This window comes from Chiroxiphia lanceolata, chromosome 5 (genome assembly GCF_009829145.1).
Source record: "Chiroxiphia lanceolata isolate bChiLan1 chromosome 5, bChiLan1.pri, whole genome shotgun sequence".
Taxonomy (NCBI): domain Eukaryota; kingdom Metazoa; phylum Chordata; class Aves; order Passeriformes; family Pipridae; genus Chiroxiphia; species Chiroxiphia lanceolata.
In genome coordinates, this window is record NC_045641.1 from 49,327,017 (window position 1) to 49,340,386 (window position 13,370).

Here is a 13,370-nt window from a genome sequence, read left to right on the forward strand (position 1 = left end):
TTTCCATGGCAACGTGCAGAGCCACGGCAGCACGGTCCCTTCCCTCACACAGCGGTGGCAGCCGCGCTCAATACCGCTAAATCCTCCCACCGCCACTACCTTCCGCGGCCAGGGCTGCTGGCGGTGACCCTTCGTGTGCCTTCCAAAACCCGACAGATTAGGGCTCACAGATTTCCCGCTCATGATGTGCCTGCCAGAAACCGGCAAATAAAGATGCGCCAAGTAATAGCAGTGACAGAAATAATACCTCCCATCACAGACGAGCTATAAACCCCTTAGAACAGCATTACAGAGAAACACATTTTCTTTCCTAGAAGCTGGCAAGGATAAGCAATGGAGTGCAGTTCAGGGAATTAAAAAAAAGATTTTTTTTTCTATGTGCAGGTAGCTCCTTAGTACACACCCAAACAGTCAACACTCCTCTGGGTCAATGCCACTTACAAGCAAAGCCAACTCCACCTTTCAGAACAGGCTGTCCCACATAGCCCACCTTCCTGTGGGACGGCACTAAGTCTTTCCAAAAAAGGATATTGCCAGACTGCTCTGCTTGGCCCCCATGGTAGGGAGGAAAAACACAAGAGAACAGCTGAGACACTGGGTCTGGGAGCTCGCACCCTCCTCAGCACCTCTCCAGGGAGAGGCATGTTAGACGTGGCCAGATGTTTCTTCAGGCTTTCTGCAGTCAGAGAATCTAATTGTCAGCTTAGAATTTAATCACAAGCAGGACTGAAGTGCTCTAGATTTCTTTGCCATTTCTACTACATATCTTAAGGGTTGTCTGCTGAGGAATGGTTGGGAAAATTAATCCAAATTACTTAAGTTGTGAGTTTAGCATGAATTCATTAAATCACATTAGCCTTGAATGGACACAGTTCTTCCAAATTAAAGCAACCCTTAGAAGAAAATGGAACTAAACTGATTTAAGGTCCTTTTAATTCTGAAGAACAGAGTGTCTACATGGGGTTTGATATAATTAAGGAACAGCAGTCTGGAAGGGATGTCCCAGCCCTGGTCTCGCAGACAGCCTTTCCATTTACTCTTTTCAGGAACCAATCATGCTCTCAGAGAAGAGGAGTTAGGTTTCTTGCTTTCCCATGAGATTTGAAAGTTGCTGTACTGATGACTTTCTGCTGAAGGCCTTTCCCAGCCAGTCAATACTTAGTAGCTCTTTACCTTGAAGAGTGCTTCTACTGTCAGGGTATTTTCACCTCACTCTTGTTTTAATGGAAGGCAGCCTTTTATATTTTCTGAGATCACATTTTGCCAGGTTAGATAAGTTACACTGCCTTACTCTCCTCTTGTAAAATGTGTTCTCCCCTCCCTCTATCAAGCAAATATTTTTCTGACTTCATTTTGCTTTAATTGGGATAACTGGAATTATATGCAGAATTATACACAAAGGAAATTACAGTAGAGACTTCTACAATGATACTGACACTTCCCTGCCTTGGCAGGGAATATCCTGCCTGGCACCTAGGAATATAATTGCCTTTTATGCTGATGTCTCATAGTGAAGGCTCAGTTATCACATCAGCAAATAATACTCCCACTTTTTCTCTTTTTCATTTGCTTCTAACTGTTAATCCCATTGTTTCTAGGATCAATTAGTGGGAGTAACAAAGAATCTTTCTATACAGGTTAGCATACTGTGCATAGTCGTCCAGACCAGCAGGAAGAAAGAGAAATATGTTAAGTGTTGCACTCTCCAAACAATTTCTGTTGCCCAAGTCCTTCAGATCTAGTGTGGTTCTACCATGTGGCCCCAAACCAGGCACTGTACACCTGTCTATCTGCATGTTCCCAGACTTCACACTGGTGCATTTCAGCTTACTTCTATATGGTAGTCCTAAAGAATGTCCAGTTCTTCCTGCTTGTTCCCTATTACACTTCATGTTGATCACGCTATACTACTCCCAAGTGTGCACAAATGTCCTTATGAAAATGATCCCTTACAGTTCTACACCATAAACCAGAGCCAAATATTTGGAAACATTTATACTTGGCGGTTTAGGTTGTTCCAGTTTAGCCACACTACATCTCATTTCTGAGATGAGAAGAGGGAGCAAGGGAGACAGATTAGAAACAGGTAACTAATGGAAGTGAGAAAATCAGGTCTCCCATTCAGACAAACACTACCCATTGCAGGACACAAGCACATTAACAGCAAGTGTCACATGTATACAGCCAGTTTAAAATAAAAAACAATCTTCATACAATATATGTCCAAGCTGGGGACTATATTACTACAGGAAATCATTGCACTGAGCAGCAGAAAGAAGCAAAGAGGTAAATTATTAGGTTCTGATTCGATAAGCTATTATTGCCATTCAAGATGATGTTTACTGAGGACCAGGTTACCTTGCTGTAAAATTAGGCTTTTGTCCTAGTAATTTAGGCCCTTTAAAAATATTAATTCACATTTTTTATACAAAATTACTTATGCCTGGCTTGTCTGTGTTTGTTTGCTATCAGTGTTCCCATATAGGAGTTTTATCTGCATATTCATGTATGGAAATTTGCAAAAACTTGCAGAAGTGTACATCTTCCACGTTCATATCCAGGTATTCAACCCAGAAGTGCTTGTGTGCTCATTCAACAAGAGAATAGAAACAATACCAAATAGATCTCTCTGGCCAACCATAATTAAGTAAAGCAGTCTGTATCAATCCATAGAGTAAATATTTTCCAAGAAGTTCACTGAATAAATTCAAATAAATTTGTGGAAATTATGATCTGCACAATTGATATTCCATGAGCACAAAAAGAAGCTAAATTCACTGAATAAATTATGTGTTGTGAATTAGTCCTCCAGGTCAGCTTTTACTACAGCCAGATTATTGGAGTGGATGGATAATTTAGCATCAATAGTACTATTTTTTTGTTCTGGGTACTGCTTAACATCAATTAAAAGACAATGTCCCTGGTTTTGGTTTTGGATTTTTTTTTTGGTTAGTTGTTGGGTTTTGCTTTGTTGGTTGGGGTTTTTTGGGGTTTTTTTGTTGTTTTTTTTGTTTGGTTGGGGGTTTTTTTACAGAGGCAGAAAATAAACTAAACAAACAACCTTCCTGGTGTCGGTGTGTGCCAGACTTTCCACTGGGCACCAGCTCAGCATATGGGAGGAAATACAACCCACATCCCTGAATAGCCAGCTAGACCCTCCTTCCAACAACAACACAAGAACTAGTTAGGATGTGATTCTTCACACACATCTCCAGTCCCTCTGTATGAGAAGATGGCTGCTTTGAGATGCAGAAAGTAGGGATCCTGTTAGCTTAAAGCAACAGGCAACAGTTACTGTTTGAAAGTGTCTCACTACATTTAATGGACGAGTGAGCACTAGACTTGCTCTTTTAGAGCAGGTCCTTTGGGAAAATCCATTATTAACTGTGATCTCTTCTGTAGTGTCACCAAACTGTGATGTTCAGCAAACAATACTCCAGTCTGAGGGGTAAGTTAGTTAATTGGAGAGCTAGAAATTATATTGAAATTGGTCTGTTACCACGAAATAATTTGGGAAATAACCTGCAAGATCTCTCCTCAAAACAACTCCTTCAGTGCCTTCATGACTGTTGCAGGAACAACAACAAACACTGTTGCAGGAGGGCAAAAGGTTTAGGAGATCTGAGCTGCTCACTGCCTCCCAGGGGACTTTCTTGGAGCAGGGGTAACACAGTGGCCCAAAGCAAGGGAAAACGGAGGGCAGCTGTAGGGCAGCCTTCCCGCGTGATGTGCCTGGGATGGTAACTAAGAAAAGAATTTTGTGCTGCAAAAACCATCAGTTTGGCAACTTACACCAGCCTCAGAACTATTCCGGTTAAAATAAACAAGGCCATTTCCTGATAATTTCACTAAAAAGAAAATCCTAAGCTCTCCAAGTTCTGATGTAAAGCCATGGGTTAGTGCTTGTCCATTCCTCTCTTCCCCAGGTGCTGTGCTGCTGCCACACGCGAGATTAACAAGGAGGTTATATTTAAACTTCCAAGAGGAGCTGCTGTGCGATTATGGGTCTATTTAAAATCCTCCGGGCAGCTGCAGTACATAATAACAAGTCAGCGGGAGGGAGGGAGAGAGTGGAAGGAGAGGGAAAGGAGGGGGGTCGGGAAAACGTCACAGATTGTCTCCGAAAAATTGATTGCCAGAAGACGGCAGGGGGTGCAGTCAAGTTAAAGATGCCCCCTGCAGGGAGTGAAAGGGAGAGGGGGTCATGCGAGAGAGGGGCCAGCATCGGAGGAGTGTGTCGACATCGCCAGAGGGATTGGAGAGGCTGGCGTGGAAAGCTGCCAGACCTGAAACCTCACTGCCTCGGGCAAGGACGTCATTCCCTTAAACCCACTCCGCTGGCTCTGGAGGGCTCTGTCACACGCCACTGTATGCCTGTCCAGGCATCCTCAGATCATAGGCGTTTGAATGAGTACTAGATACTTCTCCAGGCTGCCCGTGCACACACCTCACCCTTAGGCCAGCACAATACTACCCCCAAGAAAACACCACTCCAGGGCTTTACCCAGTCCTAAGTTTTACTATATCACTTGAGACTATGTTCCCCTGTCTAAATTGCAACTAAAGGAGTGTTTCCTCATGAGTCCAGAGCAGGGACTCAGCTCTTCCTGCCTCACCATAAATCACATTTTATGTTTTGGTTTTTTTCCCCCAACCTCCTCACCAGCTGCCTCCGCTATCTTCTGTGATCAGGGAATGGACAAAATGGGCTGAGGCCACCCCAGCTGCTCACTGACAAACGTTCTCAGTTTGCAGTGACACCAGAGCTCAGCAACATCATGTCTGGTGAGATCCCACAGGTGAGACCTGGGGCAGGTGAGGTGGCAGCAGCAGTGGCTGGGCAGACGGACAAGAACCATTTCCCAGCACTGCAGGAGGCTGTGCTGGTGGCACCAGCCCTGGGCTAGGCTGAGGAAAGGGGCCCTCAGCACTCCATATCACTGAAGGATGAGGGCTAATTCATTCTTCATTGCAAGGGTGAGATCTTTCAGCCACAACTGTATTTCAAGTAAGTCCCACCACATTGCACAGTCTCACATCTAATGATTTCCTTTTGATGGTATCATAGCCTCCTGCCTGACTGACCTCACCTAACCAACTGAATTTCCATGTCCTTTCAAAGACTTGCTGCAATCCAGCCAAGATGACTGCATTTCAGTGCTGACTGGAGCCTTTGCAATGCAGTCTATAAAACACTTTGGAAGCTTTCCAGAGGAAAGAAGCTCGAGAAACATCAGTTATAGCAGTCCACACATATTCTCTGATACTGTCCTTTGTGACCCCTTCCTCCTCTTCTTTCTTCCCCATCCTCCCATCCCTACACAACCACTTTCAGTACTGGAGGTTGATGCTATCAGGCAGAGAAAAAGTGTCTCTCCAGAATGAGATTTGCCTCAATTTCCATCAGCAACACAGAAGAGGGGAAAAAAATGTCCAAATTAAGCTGCTTGATTACTGAAATTAATCTTGTCACTTAGCATCCCTGTTCCACAGAACGGGGCCTTTGATTAGCCTCCTTGTTTCAGAATATTACAAGCAGGCGTTCATTAAGCAGAAGGCAACTCCTCTGCAGGGGGAGAGGGGCAGATGATTCCAAAGGGAAGGCTGCCCCCAGGATAAGAGATGCCCCCAGCTTTGCCTGCATCCTTGGCAAGTGAGGGGATGCTGCTCTGACAACACAGCCAGGGCCCCCCAAGGATTTTCTAAGATCCTCTCCCCAACATATGACTATGGACCATCCTGTCATAGGCTTGGTACTTATAGGGCTGACAGCTCTTGTAGCTCTTGTAGCAAGTTATCGCTTGCTATTACCATCATCCTGACAGCCCTCAAAGGTTGTAAGGTGCTACGTCCCTCCTGTCTGGCTCTCTCTGAGTGCTAAGGAAACACAGATGGATGGGGAGCATTCCCCAAGGCAACCCATGGAGCAGTGGACCTGCACATGGGACCTTCAGCACCCGCACTTCCCTCTCTGCTTCCTCTCCATTTCCATGCAGCATCACAAACCACACAGCTGCAACTTTGCACATCCATGCTGTCACAGGCAGCTTTGTGCTCTTCCAGTCCATAGAGCACATGCTCAGAAACCAGTGCCTCACTGTAAGCATGGGCTGCTCTTGCTGACCTGACACAGTGTGCTGTACTTGCTGGGATAGCTGAAGGGAGAGCGCAGAGAGTGGTGGGATGACTCAGAGATGCTCTTGCAGCTCCCAGGGAATTTAAGATTGATACACCTTGATACAGGCTCCTAGGAGGTGGCATCCAGGAGCTTCAGGGCCCAAAACTGGCACTGCTTGTGCAGAAGTGGGGTGAGAGAGGATTGCCCCCTGTGGTGTCTTCTGACTCTTGCCTCCACCAACCAAAGGGTGTTTGGACATTGTTACTGGCATAGGGACACACTCAGCAGCATTCCAGACAAATTACTGGTAAATTTTAAGTAGGTTAAACTGATTGCTGGCTTTCAAGCTACACTGGTCAAAGTCAGCCAGCACTGAAAGGTTATAAAATCCAAGATCAACCTTTATGCTATCTTCCTTTTCCTTTCTATGCAAGAGGTATTTCTGGTATTGCACACCTAATGATCCCAGTATTGCTATTAAAATTGCTGTGTTGCAGTCTCCATGTACCGCAACATAGTGCCCATGCTCCATCCTGCAGAAGAAACACAGATCAGAGGGAACATGAGGGTGAAGCCTGTCTTAGCTTTTAAGTATAAGCTTTTTAAGGCTGTTGATCTGGAAGGTGGCAAAATTTGGCAGTTATCTAACCACTTTCATCAGACATTAGCTAAATTTCACAGTAGCCCAAATCCTCCAAGGACTTGCTTTCACTGACCGGAGAAGTCAAACTTGCCCAGCCTATGGGGAGGTATCATTATTATCTCTGTTCTATAGTTTGGGAAACTGAGGCATGGGGAACCAAAGTGATTCAGAGAAAGTCATGAAGATGAGCCAAGAGTAGAAGAGAGCTTTTCTTGTTTTGGGTCTTCTTTAGTCCTCTGCATCCCCACTCTTTGCAATACAACCACTCAGAATCACAGAATCAGTTAGGCTGAAAAAGATGTCTGAGATCATCGGGTCCAACCTCTGACAAACCACCACCATGTCAACTAGATCATGGCACTAAGTGCCACATCCAGTCTTTCCTTAAACACCTCCCTGGGCAGTCCATTCCAGTGTTTAGTCACCCTTTCTGTGAAGAAATTCCTCCTAATGTCCAACCTAAACCTCTCCTGGCACAGCTTGAGACTATGTCCTCTTGTCCTGTCACTAGCTGCCTGGGAGAAGAGACCAGCATCCATGTGACTACAACCTCCTTTCAGGTTGTTGTAGACAGTGATAAGGTCCCCCCGAGCCCTCTCTTCTCCATGCTAAACTACCCAAACTCCTTCAGCCGCTCCTTGTAGGACTTACCCTCTAGATCCTTCACCAGCATCATTGCCCTTCTCTGGACTTGCTCCAGCACCTCAGTGTCCTTCCTGAATTGAGGGGCCCAGAACTGGACACGGTACTTGAGGTGCTGCCTCACCAGTGCCAAGTATACCAGGACAGTCACTTCCCTTGTCCTGCTGGCCACACTATTTCTGATACAAGCCAGGATGCCATCGGCCTTCTTAGCCACCTGGGCACACTGCTGGCTCATGTTCAGCTGGCTGTTGACCAACACCACCATGTCCTTTTCTGCTGGGCCACTTTCTAACCACTCTACCTCCAGACTGTAGTGCTGCATGGGGCTTCCAGACTGCATTTAGCAGCCTACATATAAAAGCAGATCGAAGATCCTAGAGCTGATCAAACTTACTTGAACCTCCAAAACTATTCTGAGGGGCCCAGATGTAGGTGGGGGACAAGTGTGTAGCAAGCTCTTATTTTAGCTGATTCAGGCTTGCTTGTCCTTTCCTCCCCCAGCGCAATGGGCAGGGTGTACAGGCTGAATAAGAAACCATGCTCTAATGAGGCATCTATAGGTTTGGTGGGTTTTGTTTGTGGGTTTGCTGTTTCTTGGGTACCAGGGCTGTGTGAAGCATTGAAATTCCACCCTGAGCAGCAGTGAGCAGCAGAACCTGGTTTCCATAGCACTGTCATGGAAACAGCACTCTGCGAATCTGTGCCTTCGGGCCCCTCTGTGGCTGAAGCATCTCTCTGCTCCTCCCCAGCACCCACCTCTACACTACAAGCCCCCAGACCTCCTTGTGTGTCTCTGATGATTAAAGGGTGCGGTACATAGGAAAAGCAGGACCCTATTTGACTCCTCCCTGAATCATAATGTGTAAAAGTATCCTTCGAAGAAAAATACTAATAGCATACTTTCTTCCCCCTCTTCCATACATAAAAGTAGAAAAAGCTACAGTTAAAATTTAAGTTGAAATTGCACAAGTAAAATACTACCTGGTAATGTATTAAGGTACAAACACAGTAATCTCATGCAATGGGTTCTTTTATCTTCCTTTATCTGTCTGGAATACCAGCTTTCAAAAGTGCAGGATTTAATTAACTGTTAGAATGTAGAACAGGCTCCCCTTAATCTTCTCCTCTGGTTTCAGGGGCTTTTTTGGCTTCCCATCCCATGGTTCGTACTAAAAAATACTCATGGCAAGGGCTCCATAAAATGGAGGGATAAGTCAAACGATGGATGTATGCAAGACACGTGTTATTTTCTCCCTAAATCCACTAAGTGCCTTGGAAAGTGTATACTACAAAGCATGTGGAGCTGGCACTTTAGCATCTCAGAGCAATATAGCCTATAAGCATTAGAAGCCATTTCCACTGGCTGGAAGACCACAGGTCCACCCAGCACCTTGATAAGTCAGCCTTGGTAATCATGAGGAGTTTGAGTTGTAGTGCTTACACCCTCTACCCCAGGAATGAGACGGGAAAACAAAGGTCTAAATTTCAGAGGGACACCACCAAAGAAGCAAGGGAGAGCCAGGACCCAACTGACAGGCAAAAAAAGCAAAAACTACTTCTTTACTACCATCCATCATGAGTCCTGAGGGAAGGACCATATCCAAAGCAAGAGAGAAATCTAGTCTCTCTGCTCTACCAGCACCCTGGTCTCTGGTACAATTATGGAAAAGAATATTGCATTACCAGGATGGGTCAGAAAATTTTGTTCCAAGAAGGTTGGAAATCACCCACAGTCAATGATACAGAGCTGCTGTAAAAATGTAAAAAATGTAAAACTAAAAAAAGGCAGTTCTCATCTAATATGCATGGACCAAAGTGAGCCCCTGGATGGGAAAAGGACCAGTTCTAACTGGCTTAGGTCAGAGCCCATCAAGGGCACAGACACTCACATCTTCCATTCCCAAGCAAGCATAAGAACAACAGCAATCAACAAATATCAACATAATACCAAATTTTGCATATTTACGACCTGTCCACTGCCTACTCAAACAAGCACATTGAGTTTCTCTGAGGCAACCTGTGGTATCATGTGAACCAGCTCTTCTCCATGTGCAGAGCAGTGTTGAGTCTATCAGTCACATCGTAACTAGGGTCACATCTCTCTCACCTGCAGTGGCTGTAACTCACCTGAAGCCATGCTGAACAAAATGACTGATTTGTTGCATTCCCATACGGAGCGTGAAGATCACCTGTCTCCCAACATAAGTGTCCACCTGACTTGACAGTCTCCTAAACAGAGTATTTTCCTGTGTTGCCAGGCCCACCCCTAGCTTTTCTTCTCCAGCCTGTGTGCGTATAAAATAATTTCATGAAGAAAGGAAGTTTCTCAGACCACAAATGCTTTGAGCTTTTTGTTTTGCCTTACTTGTCCCTTCATATAACTAACCACAAATCCCAAGTCACTTTTACCCCAGTTCTGGACTCCATTTTTCTGTTGAACAAAAAGCCTGCAGGAGGCAACTCTCACTCTGTTGATGCCATGCTGTGATTTAAAAGAGCTTAATACAGATCAAACTATAACCCACATCCCTTTCACTCTGTTCTTTATTATTTTAATGAGGTTTCCGACCCATCTGTTAAATCATGGATGAAGAAAACTAGCAGTTACATGTCAAAATCCATGCAAACTACTTAAAATTCATGCCTACTAAGCTGGCCTATAGTCAGATGCTACTAAGTCAGTCAGGTGTACTGTGTCTGGAAAAACAAATTTGGTATGCATGATCACCTACTTAGCTGGAGTGTCTTCTAATAAGGTTAACTCGAGGAAGTGAGAATAATAGCTTAGGACAAGTACATACTGAATTATTTTATTCTTTTGTTGGTTGTTTTGTTTCTTTTTCCAGGCAGTACAAAAAAAAATTAAAAAACATATCAGTGGCTACTTTGCAAGGGGCCAGTTTTCCTTGTACCACTTACTCTGTCACTTTGACATGGCCTACATTTTTTGTATGTGTGTGAAAAGTTTTGACAGCCTCTTCAATATCACTGCTCTTCTGAGTTCAGGATAAAACCTCTCTGGCCCCTCTCAACTTCCTTTTAAATCCCTAAATTACCTTCACATAATCTTCAGTTTGTCATCTCGTATTCGCTGGACATCTTGCACAGAAGTGCTCTCAAGATCTGGACTGTTGGAACCAAATGAGGCACTGCTATTTCTTACAAAGTTGGGGTACTTCTTCCTTGTCTCTGGGGCAGTATTGGTGATACTGTGATTTACCTGCATTAACAAATCTTCAAAGTATCTACCACATCACAGTGGGTAGTTCCTCACAAAGCTTCTCAGATCATCTGACAGTGGCTTTATGGAGTTTTAATGCTGCTCAAAATCTCCACTATCTAAAAGTTCATGCCCTTGATATCAGAATTCCTCCCCTCACAGCAGCAGGAACTGATCTATTTTTAAACATTTATTTACTCTTTAAGATCCTAGGTGTCCAGCTTTATACACTTCACTTCATCACCTGATGATTTACAGAGGAATAAAATCTTTTATTTACTCTCCATTTATGACCAAAAGGGAATTTTCTAAGGTCATGAATCATGGGCTGATTTGGCTCCTACCACTCTACCCTGTAAGCAAGGCATCTTCCTTCACCCCAGGAAAATATACTCAAATGGTACCCTGAGGTAGGTAGGTTAGCTGATTTTGATCCTTACAATGATAGTATTACAGATCATTCCTTGTTAAGGTTGTTGGGCTTTTAGCCATACTTTTGACTTGGCCACTTCCCTGAAAAAGACCACCTCACTTCCATATATCCTGAATTTCCCTACTTTATCACTTCCTTGCATTCGTTTTACTTTCAAGGCTAATGTCATTTTTTCTGGCATCAGACTAACATACTTCTGTTTAAATTCACTTCAAGAAATATCCCACTTGCTTTGATGCCGACAACAAAATCATCTGCTATTGCAAGACTGTTCTTTCCAGCTACAAAGAGATGCCCAGTTTTAATGATGATGCTGGCATCTTCTTTATTGGGAATGCATTTGAAAAGTAAAGCACAGCACTGCAGTTCTCACTTACCCTTTTCTCAAATGTCGGCACTCTGTTGGTTATTGCTGTTTGCTGCAAAATCAGTAGTTCCCTGTGTCATTTTTGGTGGACACTGACTTTGAAGAGGGAAGATGGCCAAATAGCTTTTTGCAGATTTCTTCTTTTCCAGCATATCGGATTCCTCACCAAACTCAGGCTTTCACTGGACTCAGTGGTTTCTCCCCTCAGGAAATTCAGAGTACTCTTCTAAGGTTTACCACATGTTCTTGTGCTCATGTTCTCTCTCTGGTCACCCTCACCGAATTTTGTCCCCTCCTATCACCACCTAGTCTTTTATTAGGGACCGATTTAACCTCTCAGAATTGCCAGATGGTGAGGACTTCATCCTTTCCACTTTCACAAGCCCTCTTGAGTTTTTTGTCTTCTTTTTAATACTCTGGTTCAAAACCACAGGATGAATTTGCACTAACTCCAGAATCACTCCATTTATAAACTCCCATTCGAAATGGAAGCTCATATGGATAAAAACCCCTGAAAAAAGCCCATGCTTCCAGTTACCCACATTTTTCATTTTTCTTGCAGGTTTGGGGTCAGTTACCATGCAAGTGTTCCTTTGCATCACCTGCACTTCCAAAGCGACTCAGCTCTGGCAAGGCTTTTGGCTGCTCTGTTCTTCTACTCAACATGTTTTCTTATCACATTTTACTCCTGGTGACATGTGCTTTCCAGTATTCACTCAGAGCCAAGGAGCCAGCTTCATTCAGCATCCATTCACAGGCCACTCCCCAGGAGTAAGGGAAGCATTTCTATAACAAAACAGCTGGCTACAGCTGGGCCCTACCAAAGCATCTTAAAGTTGCAAATCCCCACAAGCCCTGGAGAATGTGTCCTCCAGCTTCCTCAGGCAAATCAGAAGTGACCAGTCAAGAGCCTCCTAAAATGAAGCATACACTGCAAATCAACATTACCCTTATGTGCAGGATTTTACCATATGCAGCCTGGTTTAGAATGCATTTCTGGTGATGGACAAACCTTTCTTGGAACAATCTGGTGATCACTCCATTTTCCCAGGGCTTCTTGTCATGCAGAAGCACAAAGAGTTGCTATTGAGGAGTGTTTGGCCATCCTCATTGCAAACTCTGAAGGCAGATTTAGCCACCCACCCACAGATGCAGGATGGACTCCCTTTAACAGGCATGTCTGGCTCAGTGATTTTATCAGCCATGCCCCTCACAGAGCTGTCATTTCTGCACTCCCATAATCCCTGGATGTTATCCACAGCAATGAATTTTGGACTGACATTGCTTTGCGGGATGACCAGGAAGATCTGCAAAGGTCACCCTGCTTGCAAATTGCAGATTAGTCCCATTGCAGAAGGTAAATCAGAACCACACTGGACAATCACCATATGGAGTCCAAGCAAAGTACCTCTCCTACTCCTACCCACCATGTTACTCATCAGGACTTGAAGAGAAGAACACAGATGTATATGGAAAAAAGCTCCCTTTCATAGGTGGGTTTTAGATATAGTAGGTCCAGACAGCAGCACATCATAGCAAAGTCAAAAATCATCTTTTTTTTTTTTTTTTTATCTAGGCTCTCATGAAGATATATTTGCAGACACAACTATGCAGACATGACATCTTGGACCTACACAAGCTCCCACTTAACACAACAGAATAGGATGTTACACAAGAAGTCAGCACTGAGCACCACCCCTCTCCAACATAACATGTGCGTGTCCTCAGAATGGAAATCTCTTGCTTCTCAGCCTGTCCTGCCCCCCCATCCCATCTGCCTTCCCCAGATTTCTGACAGCTTTGGCTAAATGTCCCCTCACTGCTCCTAGTAAACACAGACTCTCTCTCCCCGGTATTGCTGTCACAGCCTGTATAGACCCTGCTCCCACAAATCGCCACTGCCACATCTCCCTTCTCTCCCACTACAAAACCCACAGGCCACCA

General features: G+C 44.4%; 1 protein-coding gene across 5 annotated transcripts in view; it reads right to left on the reverse strand.

The window, feature by feature from the left end:
- The window catches only part of GRIN2B (glutamate ionotropic receptor NMDA type subunit 2B), a 211,857-nt gene that overhangs the window by 139,670 nt on the left and 58,817 nt on the right, over positions 1–13,370 (reverse strand). The window lies entirely within an intron of this gene.